The sequence below is a fragment of the Arachis hypogaea genome, chromosome 18 (assembly GCF_003086295.3).
Source record: "Arachis hypogaea cultivar Tifrunner chromosome 18, arahy.Tifrunner.gnm2.J5K5, whole genome shotgun sequence".
Classification (NCBI taxonomy): Eukaryota; Viridiplantae; Streptophyta; class Magnoliopsida; order Fabales; family Fabaceae; genus Arachis; species Arachis hypogaea.
In genome coordinates, this window is record NC_092053.1 from 110,349,768 (window position 1) to 110,358,285 (window position 8,518).

The window sequence follows — 8,518 nt, forward strand, 5'->3', positions numbered from 1 at the left end:
GAATATTAGGATGTTACAGTATACGAAGTTGTAGAACAAGTTTCCAATTCAACATTCAACAAGTTTGCGGTTACATACGACTCGGTAGCAGCCCAAGTGAAATGCCAGTGCTTATTATTTGAGTCAAGAGGGATATTGTGCCGCCATGCCCTAAGTGTGTTAAGCTTTGAACGAGTAAACAAAGTGTCACCGAGATACATATTGGAACGATGGAGCAAGAACGTAAAGAGGAGACACACACATCAAAAGCAGCCACGACGAGCCACTGTTAGAGCCAAGAAGCAAGAGGTTTGACGAATTGGTGTTTTGTTTGCAAAATATATGCAAATTTGCATCAGAATCCAAGGAGCTCACTGCCATTCTGCACCGCGCCTACGATAACGTCGTGGTTGAGATGCAAGAACTGAAAGCCAAAAGGAAGGAGACATGTTCGTTATCTCACGAAAATGCTAACCTGGAATCTGTTAACGAGCTTCAAAGCCCTCCAGGGGTGAGAACAAGAGGACGTTCCAAAAATAGACTAGGTTCAAAGTTGGACAAACAGATTACAAATGCCTCAAAGAAAAAGAAAACGAAAGCTCTAAGTGAGGTAAAAGTGATGTTCTTTAAACAGGGGGTAATTGAGTTTAATTTTGTTAATAGTTTTGCTAATATGTGAAACCTTTTTGATGGCGCATCAATGGTGCAATCAAATTTCAGCCAATATCATGGACATGTTATGAATTATCAGTTCAGAGATCCAACAGCTAGAGATAGGTTTTTGGGTGTATAGTGACAGTATTTTGGTGTACCGATAAATTTTTTGGGTGTATTTCTGCATTCTCTTATTTTTGACATTTTTCTTTTTTTTATATTTTTTAGATGCTACTGTTTGTGCTGGAAATTAATGTCTTGTTTATATTTGTTTGTTTTAAATTTACAATATTTATTTCCTAAAGAGGTTAACAATTTAAATTTCTGAATTCCCACAACTCTTGGTTGGTTTTTCCATGAAAATATGTAAGCACTCATTTTAAGTGTATTCCCGTTAATTTTGGGTGTATTATGAAAGTAATTCGGCGTATTAGTATGTTTGGTATTATTTTTCTTGATTTTTTTGAACCTGTAATAGACAGCTTTTGAATACAACACATACAGTTTATTTATACAAAAATAATTTATAATAAGATTGGATTAAATATACACAAACTTTACAAAAAGTGTTCAAACTATTCCAAGACTACACACCACTCAAACTAATCACTGTCAATATCATATGTATCTATTTGACAATATGGACTCAATAACACTGCAGATGGCTTGGACAATCTTATTGCTTCGCTTTCCTTGATGGCTCTATCTTTGTCTTGATTCATCTCATGAAACAGAATATGCGAAGCATATTCAACTCTAAAGTAGTCCACATCTGCCTACAGTTTAAAAGAATATTCTTTTACTGAACTCCGTCAATTTAGTAAAGTAATAGAGAGTTATATACTTTTAAACACAATTACCTGTGTCCAATTCTCCCAGTTATATCTACCCCTTTTAATGTTTTGAGACTCGATTATTTCAAGCCATTTCATTACATAAATCGTACAATCATAGCTGAAAATAAAAAAAATTAGCAAATTAAAATAGGACAGCAAAAAAAAACACAATTTTCAGAGAGAAAGATTTATACTGCGTTTTTTGGCCTGCAATGTTGATGTATGGCGGTTCAATTTCACGATCGTCTTTCTTGAGAAGTGCCTCCTGGCATATACCCTCATTCTAGAAATCACGTACCCCTAAAAACAAAAAACAAAGCAAAATATAAGAAATAATAAATTTAATACCTGATTACACCCAAAGGATCACATACTACACCTTATTTTGAACAGAACTACACCCAAATATTAAAATACAAACAAAAGAATCAACTTACAATAAATTTATTAAGCTTCATTCTGGGTTTGGAGGGACACGTCTTGTGATACGGGTCAAGGATACAAAAATTTTTCTTTCTAACATCAGTCATCCATAACCACCAATGCTCCACATAGCAAACAAGTGCAAATATCTGAAGTATGGCCACATTGAACAGTGTTTTAGTTTAATTGGCACATAACCAAAGAATTGTGATAAGAAGTTTTAGAAACAAAAACTTACATATGGATGGGATGCCAATTTTTTCAGATCCAAAAAAGGTATGAACATTTTGTAGTCTTCAATGTTAAACGGCTTTTTTGTTTTTGGCTGTAAGAACTCGCCGCCCTCATGATTCCCAATAACCATGTTCTGCAGCATTTGTGTAAAACTGAAAGAAATATTTAATACACCGAATACATTACATAAATACACCCACAATTGAGTTCAATCCACCTTATCACAATAGTCGGGGGGGACAGTAAATTTTTTCTTCCAATTTTTTAATATTTTGTTTGTTTAGAATCAGACACATAGCAGTTACAATCTAGAAAAATAAAAAACCCAAATTAATTACATCAATCAATATTGCAGTCACAGCCTATAATAAAATCATTAATCTTATTCTAATATTACCTAAGCTTTGATATATGTACAAGCTTTTAGAGATGCGAAGTGGATTTTTGACAATTACCTTGGCTGTTGGGCATTGAGGATGCACATCGGCTCCCACTTATTAGTACCTCCATCCCCGTAGATCTTTACATGTGTGGCTCAAAGGTAGTACTTTTCTTTCATGTCGGCCAACAATTCCTTCCTTTTTGCAGGAGTTTCAAACTTTTCAAAAATTTGATTGGCGGGCTGCTTTTCGAGCGGGGGACTTTTATCCTCTGTAAAATTCAATGCTGCCTTAACTCCAGTGTTTGTAATTTGCTCCACCAGCACCTCTAATACTTCAATTAGTATTGGTGTCTTAGGAATTTTTCCCTTCTCAGATCCTGGTCGCCCCTCTTGAGTCAGTGTTTCTTCTTGACTCGAATCAGTGAAGCCGAAGCTGAATGATGGCACCAGAAATTGTTTTGGTACATAGGATGCTGTGTTGGCGATCATCATCAATGCAGCAGTGGCTTCAGGGGGTGAATTACTGCGTGTTGACATATAAGATACTATAAGAATAATAATAGAGGAATGATATAAAAAAAGAGTTATATTGTGTAGAACTTACATTTTTGAAGGAGCTACTGGCACTGTGGGTGTACTTTCAGTAGGTTGCTGGGGTTGCGGAGTGCTGCAGGGTTAAAGAAAAGGATTTAAATTATAAAAAAAATAATTTCACCTCAATTTAGATGAGCTACACCCAAATAGGAAAAAAATACACCCAAATAGTAACCAAATACACCCGAATATTATTCCTCACTCCTTAATTATTTCTTTGCTAATTTTATTGCTCAGAGACTTTGCGGGGGATGGTTCATTTTGTATAGGGCTTGCTGCTGTTGTCTGCGACGGAGGCATGCATACTTGAATCGAAACTCTAAACAAGACAAAAATAAAAAGTTAAAAAACTCTCTTAAAATAGATGATTAGAAGATTGAAATTTAGTTGTAAAACTCACATATCATGTGGTTCAAATTGTGAATGTGTCTCCATCAGAACAATGATAATCTTTTGTTGAGCTGGGTCACTGACCAATTCTTCTTCTAGACCCAACCTGAAATCCACCAAAATAATGTCAAAATATACCTGAAGCATTGAAAAAAAACACAGGCTCTGTTTTTTGAGAACTTACACAGTTGCAGATTTTTCTTTTTTTTTTCCTGTCCTTTTCTTTTTAATAAAACATTAAAGGGCTTTTTCTAATATATATATATACAAAATTAGAAGCAGATGATAACAAAAGAATTAAGAAAATGGTATTAGAAACAGAAATTACATACTATCTGTGGGTTTGTTTATGCTGCTTTGATCTGTTTATGTTTGAAACAAAGGATCATTTTCGCTTTCTAAGTTCACCTCCGGCATTCTAAGCATAGAATAAACATCATTCAGTAAAAAAACTATTTAATTAAATCAGGATCTCAAAATTCTATCAAATAAAGGATCTTATGTTTGGACGAGTCATAGTGACCTTCTGTCAATGGGAGCCCAGCTTCCTTCATCCTGGGAAAGCAAAAACAATTATCAACAACAAAAAATACATTAAAATCGGTAATATACACCCAAATTCAACATACCCCTGTACAACATTTTCATTGGTTTTCTTCTGTTTTTGATTCTCTGAAGAATTCTTCTATTTCCTCAATTCTTACATCAGTTCTGATAGTACATGCAAAAGAATATGTTAACAAATAATATTTTGATGATAAAGGGTTAGATAGCTTTACAACGTATCTTACACATCATAGGATTCAATTTGTTCTTCAGAAGATGAATCCTCAACAATGTGTTTTCTTTTTTTGGATTGTGTAATGGAAATAAAAAAAGTACGAATCAGACAAACACAACAAAACTGAGGATAAGATACTCCCGAAAGCAGTGCATACTTTTTGGGTAGAGTCTGAATTTTTTTCTTTGATTTTTGTTTAATTATTTGTGACAATTCTTCACTTCTAAAATTAATTGAGAAACACTCTGTTAATACATCAAATTTTGATAATAAACAAAAAAGAAAGCAATGCAATCACAATTTCAAAATCTTACTCATCATCGGATTCACTTTCACTTTCTGAAGTGGGATCATCCACAATCTGTTTCCTTTTTCTGCATACCATTCTGGAGAGCAAATAGTTGTTAGCAAAAAACACCCTAAAAATGACAAAATATACCCAAAAATATTACTTACTTTTTAGTTGTCCTGGAGGGTTGTTTCCTTCTTTTTTGTTGCTTTCTCTGAGTCTTGTTCAGACTCAGACTCAGAGAAAAAAGCAAATTCACTCTCCGATGAATCACTCTCCGATGATCTTACCTTCTTTTTTGTTTTTTTGTTTTTTTCTTTCTTTTTCATTTTCTTCAATTTCTTTTTCGCTTCCGCCCTCTTGACAATGCCCTGAAATAGTCGAAACGTTAGTTTACACCATCTACATAACTAAAATATACCCAAATTAGAGAAGGTATTCTGGTCAGTTACCATATGACTCAAGGTTGTCAAACTCGCGAGTCTAGGTAAACTCGTGGAGCTGATCTAAACTCGACTCGTAGACTCAACTCGTACGAGTTTACCTGTTATAAATTTTTTGTAAAAAAAATATATATATATATATATATATATATATATATATATATATCGTGTATAATATATATATTTACTCAAATATAGACATCAAACTTAACAATTTCAACATCAAAATACGTAATAAATTAACATAATACTAAAATTATAACAAGTACTTTAGAACACACATTCAAATCCTTCACAAATCATAAGTATGCATCTAGTTCAACATAAAACACACAGTCACACAATTGAAGCATCATATAACACAATTACACAACGAAAAAAAAACAACAAAACAACAATTAAATGTTCTAATAAACTAAAAGTCTAAAACTGAAACCCTCCAATATCTTTATCTTCCATGGCATCAACATCATCATCTTCACCATCCTCATCAGAAACATCATTTCTTTCAAGTTCATGTTTAACATTTTGTATTTTTGTCCCTAAATCAACAAAGTACAAACTAAATAATTAAGCAAAATTATCCACTTATCCTTGTAATAGACGGTTAGAAGAACAAAGAAATACAAATAAGATTCTACTTTAAGGATCATATTGTTGAGGAATTTTACAGTGATATAAAAATTACAGCCATGCTAAAGGATAAGATTTTGCTTCAACAAAACATACCAAACTTACATAGTTACATGAAATTCAATTATAACAAGTTAACATTAACAACACCTGAGGGAAGACTTGACTTGAAAAATGAAGAAAAATTTCATAGATACAGCAAATAAAAATAAGTAAACAAGATCTGCTCTTGAATACCGGAAAGAAAGCTATAACAGAAATTACCAGATTCAACTACAACAAGTTCATATTTCACTATTTCAGAGTTTCGGATTCAATAACAACTAACAGTCTAACACACACTAACAAATAAGAAGTAACAACTACAAATTCCAAAATGCAGCAATTCAGAATGGATTAAACTCACACTAACAAGTACCAACTACCAAATGCATGAATTGATTCAATTCAGTAACTAATTTATTTTTAAACATACTTGAAGGCTGAGATGGCTGAATGGAGTAGGCTCAGCTGAATAGCTGACACTGGCATTGGCGTGTTGCTGTGCTGTGCTCCACGACGACCGACGAAAGCGTGGTTGACACTAGCATTGCTGTGTTGTGCTGTGCTCCACGAATCTGCGTTCTTCGATGCAGAACAGGGAGCGAGACTGCGAGAGAGTGAAAGTGTTTCAAGCTGAATGAGAGAGCGAGAGGGAGAGAACGGTGGTTTGGGAAACGGCAAACAGCGAACGACAGCGAGGGACTGGGGACGGACGGCGGTGAGGGATGGACCGTGGATGACGAAACGCGAAGAAGAAGAGAGCTTGGAGAAGAGAGTGAATGCGAGAAAAGGGGGTTTAGCCGTTTAGGGTTAGTGGGTTGTTGCCTTTGTTTTTTTTTGTTGGGCCCAAAACGGCGCTATTTTGGCGAAAAAGCCAACCAAAGCAAACTCGCTGACTCGTGAATAAACTCGCGAGTTTGGCCGAGTTTACCCGAGTCTACCCAGAAACGAGTTTGTGTCCGAGTTAACTCGATTCCACTACCTAAACTCGTAAACTCGTACGAGTTTACGAGTTAACTCGTACGAGTTTACGAGTTAACTCGCGAGTTTGACAACAATGATATCATATGACTATCAATTTCTGCTCTGATCCTTGGAACCAGTAGCTCCCTATTCCAATGGCTAACCCAGGGCAGTCAAGGGATTGCTTCTCCTTTCTTGTCTGTGTGTTTTGTTAGATGAAAATATACTGTCATCAAGGCATACAGGCAGCCATCAATTGATTTTTTCTTTTTCAAACGGTAATTGGTTATGCATTTGATGATGAAATTGAAGACATGGCTGCCCTAGTTACACTCCGTTATGTTGTCTAGTCGAAAAATTGGAGCCATGTGGACAGGAGATACTTTGTTTATGGTAGTTGGCAATAAGAACGCCATTTGAATATAGAGGACAAAAATCCTCTTGAACATTAGGCGATCTTAATCGTTGTCAACACCGATATCCATCATTTGATCGGTGAGATTCTTTAATGTTTTTTCCTGGAACCTTCTAAAAATTTCTTTGTTCTCCTTAGAAAGTTCTTTAAAACTCACTTTTTTAGAAAATAGGTCTCTTATAAAAAAGAAAACCAATTATACTCCAAATAAGTTGAAATACACCCAAATATCAGCCATATACGGCTAAATTTATTTCTTGATTTCATGAGATCAGATTAATATATTACAAAGAATAGGTTAAAGAGAATGCAAGTATAGAGGTTTTCTGTAATCAGTTACCTGATGCATTGAGACCAAGGGCAACTCCTTTTTTTTTTTTTGTTTAATTTTCAACGAACCGTGCCTTGTGTCCAAATTAAAGGAATTAGCCAACTCCTTTAACAGTTTGTGTGGCACATTCATTACCGGGATGTACATGAGACCACCAAATCCTAAGTCTCGAACGATGGCCTTCTTTGCCTCGCTCATTTTTTCAAATTGTTCATTCAATAGTTACATGGAGCATCTCAAGTCCTTAGTTTGATGTAAACAAAGTAAAAGGAGAGTCATTTAAATAAAATATATTTATACTAGGAAAAATTGACTTAGTCTAACATATATATATACATTGTATTTTTTTTTTCACCCTGGCTCTTGCTTGTTATTTTTACTGTAAAGAATAAAAAATATTATTAATAGATAAAAATACCAGCCAAATAACAGTCACATACACCCAAATACCAGCCACATACACTCAAATACCAACAATATACACCCAAATAACTATCAGATACACCCAAATACCAGCTACATACACCCAAATAACTGTCAGATACACCCAAATACCAGCTACATACACCCAAATCCAGTCACATATACATTTATTATTTTTTCGATTGCACGACATTATACGAGTTCAAAGTGATATTCAATTCAACCAAACATGCATACAATGACACTACAAGGTCAAGTACAAGTACAACAGCACCAGTTGCACTTGAATACTCTTGATATATATATATCAATCACATACACCTGTATTTTTTTTTATTACATGGCATCATATGAGTTCAAAATGATATTTAAGTTCAAAATGTCACTAGAAGCACCAGTCACATTCGAATTCGATTGATATACACCCAAAAATCGGCCATATACACTCAAATATGAGTTCACTTAAAATACAATACAAAATTTATATATATACAAACTCACTTCAAAACATGCAAACATGCACAAAAACAGATTAAAAAATACATTAAACCATTCACTAAAAGTACGTAAAACAGTATAAACGACTTGAATAGTTTCACGAGAACACTAATATCAACTTTAAACAAAGATCATATAATGAATCTACTTAATAAAAGAGAAATACGACAATATAATACTTCGCCTTCGAAATCAGAAAGAGAAATCT